The sequence below is a fragment of the Paroedura picta genome, chromosome 3, assembly GCF_049243985.1.
Source record: "Paroedura picta isolate Pp20150507F chromosome 3, Ppicta_v3.0, whole genome shotgun sequence".
Lineage (NCBI taxonomy): Eukaryota > Metazoa > Chordata > Lepidosauria > Squamata > Gekkonidae > Paroedura > Paroedura picta.
The window spans coordinates 175,435,755-175,449,004 of NC_135371.1; the positions used below are offsets into that span (position 1 = coordinate 175,435,755).

Here is a 13,250-nt window from a genome sequence, read left to right on the forward strand (position 1 = left end):
TTTGCAGGGGTACAAAAATCTACTCTCAGATTGCCCTGATGAATGCATGAAAGAACGTTCAGCCTCGTGAAAGATTACGGACATCTGCAAACTCTTGATGCCCACGGTGGCCAACGCGTTGCACTTTCTCCCGCGTAGAACCAATTAAAACGAAGTTTCAATTAGATCAGTTGCACATCGTCCCAGCAGATTATGCCCCGCGTTAATTAATAGGACAAGGATGCGATCTGGGTTCTCGCCCTCCCTCGGCTCCAAAATGTCTCGGGCCGATCCTGTCCGCGAACAGTCACAGGGCCTGTGCAGAACACCTCCCAGGCGAATAACAAAGGGATGGCGGCTGAGAACTTTTTCCACGCAGTCTGCAGCCAGTCCCTGCAGGCACACCGGCGTTGCCACAGGCCTGCTCTGGCTGAGCATGCCCAGGCTTCCAAGATGGAAAATATGAGAGGGAGTGGCACCGAAATTTGCAAAGAGCCGCCGCCATTCCCAGGAAGAAACGGTTTCTGCGCGGAAAAACAGAGAGGCGAAACGGCGAGGAAAGGATGAATCACGGGCCCGATGGGCGTGAACCAGGCAGAGTGTGGCTGGTGCCATTTTGAAGGTACCACTCTGCTGACGAGGAAGGGCCCCCGCCCAAAAATGATGTCTCATCATGTTCCAATTGTCCTTATATAACTTAGCTGTGGGCGGTTACACAACCTCGGAGAGAGACTTGACAGAGGAGGAGACTACTCAACATTCTCAGTCAAAGTTACGTGTGTGTGTGTGTGTGTGTGTGTGTGTGTGTCTGTCTGTCTTTGGTCTTTGTTTGTGAGACTTTGCCAGGATGCTTTACCTACGCCCTACCCCTGGAGGTCAATGTGACCAAGTTCCTTTCTGGCCTGGACAAATGTCCAACCTGGCTGCCCGTTCCAGCAACACGCCTGCGTCTCTGACATCCTGTCCTGCACTTATCGCCAGAGGACCGAGCCGATTGTCACGGCCTGGCAGAGCACCAACGCATGGCGAGTGAAGGACGATTCCTCCAGAAGGGGACGGAGCCCTCTCCCGTGTGCGCAACTTTACCGCTCTGTTGAAAAGGCAGTTTGTATCACGTCCAGGTCCGTTCCCACCCTGGGCCAAAACCCTTGGCTAAACGTGCCGTTCTTGGCCCGTGGCTACTCTAGGTGGCATCTCGGCTTTACGGAAGCCAAGGTGCCTTTCCTGGCGGCCAGGTGGCCTGCCGTAAGGCCGGACAGGTGCTTCACAGCAGACGGGGCCGTATCCCAAAAACCCATGCGCACGCCTTACAGAACAAAACGCTCCTTCCTCAGTCCCGTCTGCCCGTCCAAGGAGAAAGCTGCTCTTAGGATCCAAAGAACAAGAATCTAGTTGCACCAACTTTCCTCTGCTTTCCTTACAAACCAATCACGGGGGGGCTGAGGAGGAGAGTCGCAGATCCCTGCTGGTGCCGAGCAAGTCCAGAACACGACCCCCACTTGGAGAACCCAAACGGGGCTCTCTTTCAGGTGCCCTCTGAATTACAGTTCTTAAAAGCCAGCAAAAACACACACGCTCACATACACATATGCGCGTCGATGACTCAAAGCCCCTGGGTTATGAAACCCAACACCGTCCGGCTCCAGTTTGCCGCCATGGGGAGACAGCCACTTCTCCACCACGTACAACCCACGTCTGAGACGTAACACGGCGAGGAGGGGAGAAAAGCAAAACCCCAGATGGTCACAGACTAGAGAATCTTGCCAAAAAAGAAAGAGTGGGGGAGAAAGGGAGAGAGAGAGAGAAAAAAGTTCTCGCTTACCTATCTGTGCATTCTTTGCAGGTCTCGTGCTGTATAATTCCACCTTGAAAAAGAAAGAGAGGGAGGAAGAGAAGAAAGGAAAGCAAGAAGGAGAAGGAGGAGGAGGAGGAGGAGGAGGAGGAGGAGAGAGAAGGAGCCAGAGAGAAACGTCTGTTTCCAGCTGCCAAGAGTCAGCTCTGGGAACTTACATCTAAAGTCACTGACTTTTAGTCAAAGAAGGGAAATCCTTTTTAAAACCTTGGCCCCTCCCAGGCCAGTAATTAGGAGGGCAGACAGGCGGATGAGACGGGGAAGGAGGGGCCTGCCTTACTGTAATGTGGCACCCTTTCATGTCTGCAGCCCCGGCCTCTCTTAGGAATCTGGGCCGTCGGGACGGGAGAGGCTGGTTCTAGGTTACGAGGGGAGGAGGGCGGAGGGAGCCAAGGTTATTTTGGGACAGGAGAGCTGCCGATCTCCAGGGTGCACCGCCAGAATGTGGCCCACGGCTCCGGCAGCCGGATTCTCCTCCCCGAGAACTGGGCGAAACGCACTGGCGCGGTCTTGGGTTCTGGAATGAGTCACAAAGCGTTTTGTTTTTTTCCGTCCCGGCTGGGTTTCCCATTTCACAGGAGAGGTTTTGTCTTTGGGCCTAGGATAGAATGCACTCCCCCGGCCCCACACACGCTCCCCTTCGCATCCCTTGTTTCAGGATCGGGTTTTCTTGGAGGCGGTAAAACTGCATGGGGTCTTCTTGGGGACAGAAGGCATAATGGAACGTGGTGCTGTGGCTCAGTGGGAAGAGCCTCTGCTGGGCAGGCAGAAGGTCCCAGGTTCAATCCCCGGCATCTCCAGTTAGAAGGACCAGGCAGGAGGGGATGGGAAAGACCTTGGCCTGAGACCCTCGCTCAGTGGCAGAGCCTCTGCTTGGCAGGCACAAGGTCCCAGGTTCAATCCCCGGCATCTCCAGTTAGAAGGACCAGGCAGGAGGGGATGGGAAAGACCTTGGCCTGAGACCCTGGCTCAGTGGCAGAGCCTCTGCTTGGCAGGCAGGAGGTCCCAGGTTCAATCTCCGGCATCTCCAGTTAGAAGGAACAGGCAGGAGGGGATGGGAAAGACCTTGGCCTGAGACCCTGACTCAGTGGCAGAGCCTCTGCTTGGCCTGAAGAAGGTCCCAGGTTCAATCCCCGGCATTTCCAGTTAGAAGGACCAGTCAGGAGGGGATGGGAAAGACCTTGGCCTGAGACCCTGGCTCAGTGGCAGAGCCTCTGCTTGGCAGGCGGAAGGTCCCAGGTTCAATCCCCAGCATCTCCAGTGAAAAGGACCAGGCAGGAGGGGATGGGAAAGACCTTGGCCTGAGACCCTGGCTCAGTGGCAGAGCCTCTGCTTGGCAGGCGGAAGGTCCCAGGTTCAATCCCCAGCAGCATCTCCAGTTAAAAGGACCAGGCAGGAGGGGATGGGAAAGCCCTTGGCCTGAGACCCTGGCTCAGTGGCAGAGCCTCTGCTTGGCAGGCGGAAGGTCCCAGGTTCAATCCCCAGCATCTCCAGTGAAAAGGACCAGGCAGGAGGGGATGGGAAAGACCTTGGCCTGAGACCCTGGCTCAGTGGCAGAGCCTCTGCTTGGCAGGCGGAAGGTCCCAGGTTCAATCCCCAGCAGCATCTCCAGTTAGAAGGACCAGGCAGGAGGGGATGGGGAAGACCTTGGCCTGAGACCCTGGCTCAGTGGCAGAGCCTCTGCTTGGCAGGCAGGAGGTCCCAGGTTCAATCCCCAGCATCTCCAGTTAGAAGGACCAGGCGGGAGGGATGGGGAAGACCTTGGCCTGAGACCCTGGCTCAGTGGCAGAGCCTCTGCTTGGCAGGCAGAAGGTCCCAGGTTCAATCCCCAGCATCTCCAGTTAGAAGGACCAGGCAGGAGGGATGGGGAAGACCTTGGCCTGAGACCCTGGCTCAGTGGCAGAGCCTCTGCTTGGCAGGCAGAAGGTCCCAGGTTCAATCCCCGGCATCTCCAGTGAGAAGGACCAGGCAGGAGGGGATGGGGAAGACCTTGGCCTGAGACCCTGGCTCAGTGGCAGAGCCTCTGCTTGGCAGGCAGGAGGTCCCAGGTTCAGTCCCCGGCATCTCCAGTTAAAAGAGTTGATTGGTTATAGTGACATCTTAAAAAGTGGCTTGGGCAGCCACTGCCACCAAAGCACACGCATCTTAAGTAAGCTGAGGCAGCCTCCAATTCTTGGTGACAAAACGTGTGTGAACTGCCTCTATGTCCTCTTGGGCTCTATGCAGTTCTCTGCTCTAAGTGGCGATCTTGCAAGGACAGACCGGGCAGGGTAGAGTCGGAGTGAGAGACGCCCTTCAGCTTGAGGAGTCAGATTGAAATCTCTGCAGATGTTTGGCCTCCATGTTAGTTTCAAGCAAGGGGCTTTTGCTACATTTCAGAAAGGGAGGAGAGTCAGGCTTGGTCACCCGTGAAGGTAGGAAGTCTTGAGAAATGGAGGCCTGTCTCTCTGATGCAGAGGTTACCTGCGTGGCATTTTTAGGTAGTGCTCAGCTGGCCCAGATTAGCCATCATTGGACTCCATCAGGGGTGGGCAAATTGTGTCTCCCCACATGTCCATGGACTACAATTGCCATGAACTCCTGCCAGCGCCATGGTCACCCCAGGGAACATTGACCCAGATGGATCAGGCTCACCTGGCCTTGTCAGATCTCAGAAGCTAACCTTCTGAGGGTGAGGCCTTTACTCTGCTCTGGTTCGGCCTCCCTTGGAGTCCTGGGTTCAGTTTTGGGCACCCCAGTTGAAGAGGGATGTAGACAAACTGGAGCGTGTCCAGAGGAGGGCAACAAAGATGGTGAGGGGTTTGGAGACCAAGACATATGAAGAAAGGTTGGGGGAGCTTGGTCTGTTTAGCCTGGAGAGGAGACGACTGAGAGGGGATCTGAGAACCATCTTCAAGTATTTAAAAGGCTGCCATGCAGCCTCTCTTGCCCCAGAGGGACGGATCAGAACAAATGGGATGAAATTAATCCAAAGGAAATTCCGTCTCAACATCCGGAAGAAGTTCCTGACAGTCAGAGCAGTTCTTCAGTGGAACAGGCTTCCTCAGGAGGTGGTGGGTTCTCCATCTTTGGAGATTTTTAAGCAGAGGCTGGAGAGCCATCTGATGGAGAGGCTGATTCTGTGAAGGTTCAAGGGAGTGGCAGGTGACAGTGGATGAGTTATAGAGTTGTGAGTGTCCTGCATAGTGCAGGGGGTTGGACTAGATGACCCAGGAGGTCCCTTCCAATTCTAGGATTCTATGATTCTATAATTCAGGGTTGGTCGGTCCAGGTTAGTGCCTGGATGGGAGACCACCAAGATGGCCCAGAGTCTCTCTACAGAGGCAAGGAACGGCAAACCACCTCCAAACACCTGTGGCCTCAACCACACTGTGAGACCCCCTCAAGCCAACTGTGACTTAACATCATATCCCACCCACCAAAGAGATGGGAAATTCAAACTTAATTGAAGAAAGGACAACTCACCTCTGTTTGCCTCTCACCCTGACAACCTTACAAGGCCGTCGTCCGTCAGTGGCGACTTGGCTGCAATTTCCACCGCCGCTTACTACACAAAGTCACCAGGAAGGGCTGCTTTTGGACATGTTGACCAGTCTCTGGCTCCAATACTCCCTGACTCAACAGCAATGTCAGTGATTTCCAGGGTGTGGTCGGGCCTCATGGCCCAAGAGTCAACGTTTTTTGCTTTACGGCGGCCTTAAAAATATTCAAGCAGACCTTGATGTACCAGCAGGGGCGGATTGGCCATTTGACTTCCTGGGAAATTTCCTATTGGGCCATGACTGTGGAGGCTTGATGGGGGCTGCTGGGGCCGCTGGGGCGGATCCTTCACTGACAATGGCTGTCAGAATTTCCTCTTCCTGGGATGGACAGGTTTGCTGCTGCCTGCCTCTGCAGCATCCTATCCACATCCTAGCCAGGGCTGGCCATCCGAGCCCAGAGGGGTCTGGTAACCCTGATTCTACATTTTGTCTGTTTCATTCATTCATTCATTCATTCATTCATTCATTCATTCATTCATTCATTCATTCATTCATTCATTCATTCATTCATTCATTCATTTCTTGTATTTATATTCCGCCCTCTCCTGAGGCTCAGGGCAGTTTACATAAAACGTAGAAAACAGTACATGTTACTTGGCTTTTCACAATAACAGTAACATTAACATTAAGCTATAACAGAACCACAGAGAATAATGATGCAAACAGGTCCAGAGCAGAACGCATTGATGGATTTCTGGAAGGGAGGGATTGGGGCCCTGCAGATGTTGCTAGTTACGCCTGGTCTCCACCAAATGCCTGGCGGAAGAGCTCCTTTTTGCAGGCCCTGCAGAACTGTTTAAGCTCCGTCAGGGCCCTGATCTCCTCCGGGAGCTCCTTCCACCAGGTGGGGGCCAGGACAGAGAAGGCTCTGGCCCTGGTTGAGGCCAGGCGGACTTCTTTAGGGCCAGGGACCATTAGCCGGTTGGTGGCGGAGGAGCGCAGAGCTCTTTTAGGGGCATAGGCAGGGAGACGGTCCCTTAGGTACACTGGGCCCTGACCGCGTATGGTCTTGAAGGTAATTACCAGGACCTTTAGCCTGATCTGGAATCCAACTGGCAACCACTGCAGTTGGTGGAGAATTGGGGTAGATATGACCCAAACATCATGAAAGTGTACAGCAGATTCCAAATGGGGGTGAGCAAAACATATAGAATCATAGAATCATAGAGTTGGAAGGGGCCATCCAGGCCATCTAGTCCAACCCCCTGCTCAACGCAGGATCAGCCCAAAGCATCCTAAAGCAGATTTTCTTTTGTTCAACATTGCAGCAATCGGCACAAGCCTACAAGAGGATTACAGCTCTGTCTAGGATTGCATTGCCTGAGGAATACACAGCCTGGGGAGCTAAAGAAGGTTCAAAAAGAAGCTTCGACAGGGTTGCCAACTCCACAGCCTTAGATAGGCCAGCTTTGGGGAGGGAGGAGACCTCAGCAAGGAATAATATCAGACCCCCCCCCCCTCCAGAGTAGCCCTTTCCTCAAGGTACACGATCTCTGTAGCTGTAGTTGAGTTATAATTCTGCAAGATCTCTAGTTCACACCTGGAAGTTGGGAACCCTAGTAACTGACCCAGGTAGCGTGGAGATCAGCGGTCCTTCCAGGAGATCTCTGGGCTGCCCCTAGAAGCCGGGAATCCTCAAAACTGACCCGTCTCATTTGGAGACTCATTCTCACTGGCAATCTTCAAGCAAAGGTTGGATACACACTATTCTTGGATGCTTTAGGATGCTCTGGGCTGATCCTGCGTGGATCAGGGGGTTGGACTAGATGGCCTGTATGGCCCCTTCCAACTCTATGATTCTATGATTCATTCCAGAAGACCTCCTGGCCTTACCTGGAGGCTGGCAACCTTACCCCCACCCCATCCAGCTTTCTCCGAACTGGTCTCTCAGGTCGGGCATACACCTGTGCCCAGCCCTTCTTTTTTTCCCTTTCCTGCCTTGTCATTGGTAGCCATTCCAAAAGGGCCGACCCTTGGCCGCTGCACCCTTCCTGCTGTCTTCCCGGCAGAAGGCAGCGGGGCAAACGCCCAGCCAGCCTCTGTTTGTGCCGGGGCCTGGAGTGCGTCAAGCACAGGGCCGGCTTCGGCTTCCTTCCCCGCGATAAGCCAGCTGCGCGCGCACCCCGGGATGCACGCACACAGAGACACACAGAGAGAGACACACACGCCGCCTTCCCCATGGCAACCCCACATACACAGATATTAAACACTGTTTTACTTCGGAAGTCAGCAAAGCCGCAGGACGTCACTGTGGTCGCTGCAGTCAGGACTATATATAACATTTAATTCAGAGCAGGTTGCCTGGCAGGAGCGGGGGGGGGGGGACCGGGGACGGGGACTGGTGGTATTTTTTCTCCGAAATGCAAATCTCGGTCATTTGAGAAACCTCCTTAACGGGCTGCCGCCACCCCCACAGCACCCCCCCCTTGGCTGGGCTTTTCTCGTCACTTCCATAGCAACCAGAGTTGTTGTTGACTCTGGTATCTCACACACACACACACACACACACACCCTCTGACCAGTTGTGGGTCACATCCTGCAACAGCAAACTGTGTAGGCACATTTCTTGGCTCTTTCTTGGGAACTGGGGGTCATCAGACAGCTATGAGGCTCACGTCCCCCAAACTGAAGTTCTGCAATCTTTTTACAAAAGGGGTGTATGCAGGGTGTGTGTGTGTGTATGTGTGTGTGTGGGGGGAGGGGTGTATTATGGGCTTCCATCCCAAAGGGGAGTCACTGAAGCAGTAGGTGCAAACTTAAATGGACTCCGGGGAATGGTAGAGGACAGGAAGGCCTGGAGGATCATTGTCCATGGGGTCGCGATGGGTCGGACACGACTTCGCACATAACAACAACAATCCCAAAGGGATGCGCTACTAGGTTTCTGTGGGGTGTCACTGAAAAGCTAGAGACCTATTCACCTTGCCGGAGCGAGAAACCTTTGGCCACATCTATGCCTATACTCGTCCAGGCAAATAGATGGGGAAGAAATGGAGGTAGTGACAGATTTTATTTTCCTGGGCTCCAAGATCACTGCAGATGGGGACTGCAGCAAAGAAATTAAAAGACGCTTGCTCCTGGGGAGGAAAGCTATGGCAAATCTAGACAGCATCCTAAAAAGCAGAGACATCACCCTGCCAACAAAAGTGTGTTTAGTCAAGGCTATGGTCTTCCCAGTTGCAATGTATGGCTGCGAAAGTTGGACCATAAGGAAGGCCGAGCGTCAAAGAATTGAGGCTTTTGAACTCTGGTGTTGGAGAAGACTCTTGCGAGTCCCTTGGACTGCAAGGCGAACAAACCGGTCAGTCCTAGAGGAGATCAGCCCTGACTGCTCTTTAGAAGGCCAGATCCTGAAGATGAAACTCAAATACTTTGGCCCCCTCATGAGAAGGAAGGAAGGACTCCCTGGAGAAGAGCCTAATGCTGGGAGAGATCGAGGGCAAAAGAAGAAGGGGACGACAGAGAATGAGGTGTCTGGATGGAGTGACTGAAGCAGTCGGGGCAAACTTAAATGGACTCCGGGGAATGGTAGAGGACAGGAAGGCCTGGAGGATCATTGTCCAGGGGGTCGCGATGGGTCGGACACGACTTCGCACCTAACAACAACAAATGCCTATACTCGAGACAGTTTCGTGATCATTTCCTCTCCCCAGGGAGCTGTACAGTCAGGACATCAAGCAGAGAAGTCTCAGCCCCTGTGGTTGCAATGACTAACTCCGCTGCAATTCTCGGCTGGATTCGAAGCCCATCGAGATTTTTGGGCTAGGTTTGGTTTCAACGGCGCAGATGGACTTGAATCCAGCTCTTCTGTTGCAGATTGACACAGCTACCCACTGAAATGACAATTCCCTGGGTTCTTCGAGGGAAGGCTCCACTGCTCACAGGATATTAAGTCATTAGGAATATGTAGGTATATATCATAGAATCATAGAGTTGGAAGGGACCTCCTGGGTCATCCAGTCCAACCCCCTGCACTGTGCAGGACACTCACAACCCTCTCGCTCCTCCACTGTCACCTGCCACCCCCTTGAGCCTTCACAGAATCAGCCTCTCCGTCAGATGGCTCTCCAGCCTCTGCTTAAAAATCTCCAAAGATGGAGAACCCACCACCTCCCGAGGAAGCCTGTTCCACTGAGAAACCACTCTAACTGTCAGGAACTTCTTCCGGATGTTAAGATGGAATTTCTTTGGAATTAATTTCATCACATTGGTTCTGCTCCATGGGCAAGAGGGAACAATTCTGCTCCATCCCCTACATGGCAGCCTTTTAAATATCCTAACTAGGCAGTTTGGTGTAGTGGTTGGGAGTGCGGACTTCTAACCTGCTCCCCTACATGCAGCCATCTGGGTGACCTTGGGCTCGCCACGGCACTGATAAAACTGTTTTGACCGAGTAGGAATATCAGGGCTCTCTCAGCCTCACCCACCTCTGTTGTCTGTTGTGTGGAGAGGAAAGGGAAGGCGATTGTAAGCTGCTCTGAGACTCTTTCGGGTAGAGAAAAGCGGCATCTAAGAACCAACTCTTCTTCTTCTTCAGCAATCTCAGGGCTCTCTCAGCCTCCCCTCCCTCACAGGGTGTCTGTTGTGGGGAGAGGAAAGGGAAGGCGAATGGAAGCCGCTTTGAGACTCCTTCAGGTAGAGAAAAGCGGCATATATGAACCAACTCTTCTTCTTCTTCAGCAATCTCAGGGCTCTCTCAGCCTCACCCACCTCACAGGGTGTCTGTTGTGGGGAGAGGAAAGGGAAGGCGAATGGAAGCCGCTTTGAGACTCCTTCAGGTAGAGAAAAGCGGCATATATGAACCAACTCTTCTTCTTCTTCAGCAATCTCAGGGCTCTCTCAGCCTCCCCTCCCTCACAGGGTGTCTGTTGTGGGGAGAGGAAAGGGAAGGCGAATGGAAGCCGCTTTGAGACTCCTTCAGGTAGAGAAAAGCGGCATATATGAACCAACTCTTCTTCTTCTTCAGCAATCTCAGGGCTCTCTCAGCCTCACCCACCTCACAGGGTGTCTGTTGTGGGGAGAGGAAAGGGAAGGCGAATGGAAGCCGCTTTGAGACTCCTTCAGGTAGAGAAAAGCGGCATATAAGAACAAACTCTTCTTCTTCTTCAGTAATCTCAGGGCTCTCTCAGCCTCCCCTCCCTCACAGGGTGTCTGTTGTGGGGAGAAGAAAGGGAAGGCGATTGGAAGCCCCTTTGGGTAGAGAAAAGCGGCATACAAGAGCCAACTCTTCCTCCTCCTCCTCCTTCTTTTTCTAGTTTGCCATGGCAGGTTCCCATTTGGGGCTCCAATCATCCTTTGGGCCAAATGTACACTTTTGTTTAATTTACATCTGACTTTTCTTCCAAATCGGGATCCCAGGCAGCTGATTGCATCATTCTCCCCTCCTCTGCTTTACCCCCCCCCACCACCACCCCCACACACACAACAACCTTGTGAGGTAGGTTATTCCGCTGTCGGGTTGAGACGGGGCCAGAACTGACGGCACTCAGCAAATTTCCACGGAGGACTGCGGATCTGAACCTGGTTTCCCCAGACCAGTCTATCCGCTCTGCTACAGTGGCTTCCTGCCTTAAACTTGCTACTATTCATTTAATTAATGCATTCGTTAGCTGACTTTCTTCCTTTCTTCCTTTCTTCCTTTCTTCCTGTCTTCCTGTCTTCCTTTCTTCTTGTCCCACTGGAGTGCATCCTCCTGATCCATACACAAAGAGAAAAACAAAATTCAAAGGGCAAAATGCTCCCAGATCCAACCCAAACTGCTTTCATCTGGTCTGCTGAGAGCACTTCCTCACACCGGGTCTCCTTCTGCTTCCCCTCCCCGTTCCTCTCTGCACACCACGGAAATTCTAGAGTTGCTCCACACAGGATGTTGGGCCAGATTGGGAGGGCATGCCAACCTCCAGTTGGAGCCTGGAGATGTCCCAAATTTAAAACTGATCAGGCTACAGAAAGCTGTTCCCTTCGAGCAGCCTTTCTCAACTTTTTAACAAAAATATTCTTCAATCTTTGAGAGACCCCAGAAGTGGCACAATCGTGCAGAATAGGGTTGGGAAGCAGAGTTGAGGACACGCCCACACAAGGCCCCTCCCCTCCCCACCCCCTCCAGGCCCATCCCTGGACATTTTGGGAGGGTCAACATGACCATACATGATCGTATCACTGATAAATGTTTAACCAATTTAAAACATCTATTTAAAACTCATTAATTCCCCTCCTCATGAGAATTAATTCGGTAATTCCTCTCGTGGCCACCTCATGAGAAGGAAAGACTCCCTGGAGAAGAGCCTGATGCTGGGAGCGATCGAGGGCAAAAGAAGAAGGGGACGACAGAGAACGAGGAGGCTGGATGGAGTCACTGAAGCAGTCGGCGCCAACTTAAATGGACTCCGGGGAATGGTAGAGGACAGGAAGGCCTGGAGGATCATTGTCCATGGGGTCGCGATGGGTCGGACACGACTTCGCACCTAACAACAACAACAATCCCCCCCACATTCAAGAAAGCCTTCCAGGGGTGTTAAGAACACCCCCCCCCCAGGTTTCACAAAGCCCTGCTTGAGAAATCCTGCCCCAGAGGAATTCCAGGAGATCTCCTGCCTCTCCTTGGAGGCTGGCCACCCCAACTAGTGTAGCCTCACTCGGTAATTCCTAGATTCAAGTGGGTCACCGTGTTGGTCTGAAGCAGCACAATAGAATCAGAGTCCAGGAGCACCTTTAAGACCAACAAAGATTTATCCATGGCGTGAGCTTTCGAGTGCAAGCACTCTTCCTCAGACTATGAACTCCTTACATGACCAGGGGAATATATAGCAAAAATTAATTCTGTTACATTACTAAACTGTGTCACACATCCAAATACAGCCCATGACAATTCTTTGCCAAAACAGCCAATCAAGCCCCTTGAAATTCAGTTGTTGTTCACACAAACACGGGAGAAATAAAGCTGTCTGTGGAAGTGATCAAAGGCTTCCACACCACCATATGCTGCTTGCCCCATCTGTTCCCAGACCCCGTGTGAAATATTCTTACAAGGCAATTCGGTAATTCCTCTGATCGAACCCCATTCTTATTCAGCCCCCCATTAAAGTGTCGTGTTTTGTGTTTTCACCGGCTGCCTCGACTTGCAACGACTGGGACGGCCCTTCCTTCGGGGTCGGCCGGCCTTCCTCCCGCCACCCACTCCAGCCCCCGGCCCCTTTGTCCTTCGGAGCAGCGTCTAATATTGGGATTTATTCCCGTCCCCCTCCGCGAACGTATGGCCGAAAGAGAGGCTGTAATCCGGAAGCCTTCCTTGCGATATATCGGCCTGGCTGGTCTCATTAAAAGATGTTTCCCAAAAAGAAGAGGGAAGGAATGACCCAATCGCGTCCCTCTGGGCCTGTCCTGAGGTAGGCCTGGTTTTTATGAATGGCTGGCTTCTGCTCTCTCCAAACGCGCCCGCCAGGCCAACCAGGGGTTAAGCACATCCTGTCCCAACAGTTGTGTTTTGACGGAGTCCTGCCCCCTCCCCATTCGGAGTCAGTTGCCACGGTAATGCTGCTGCGTTCCTAAATACAATTATGGGGAGGTTTTAAATTTCCTGCCTCCTCCAAAGGAGCATCGGCAACCAATGTGCTGGGCGCACGGCGTCCGGCTTCCTGCTCTCCCAGCCCCTTGGCCCGACCCAGCCCTTTTTCATGGCCCCTCCTGACGAGGAACGAGTCTCTCTACCCACCCTGGACGTGTGCGGTGAAGTGCACTTCCACATGCATTTCTGGGCCCTGAGGTTGTGGTTCAACACAACTCGAAAATTGTTTCCAGGATATGGGTGTGAGAATGTGTGTGTGTGGGGGGGAGGAATGGCAACCTGAGCAAACGGCAGACTGTTAAACCACATGGAG

General features: G+C 52.8%; 1 long non-coding RNA gene across 1 annotated transcript in view; it reads right to left on the reverse strand.

Moving 5' to 3' along the window:
• The window catches only part of LOC143831455 (uncharacterized), a 33,695-nt gene extending 31,731 nt beyond the window's left edge, over positions 1–1,964 (reverse strand). The window contains exon 1 of the long non-coding RNA XR_013228882.1: positions 1,802–1,964. This is a non-coding gene — a long non-coding RNA (uncharacterized LOC143831455). The remainder of the gene's footprint in view (positions 1–1,801) is intronic.
• Positions 1,965–13,250: the final 11,286 nt, after the last annotated feature.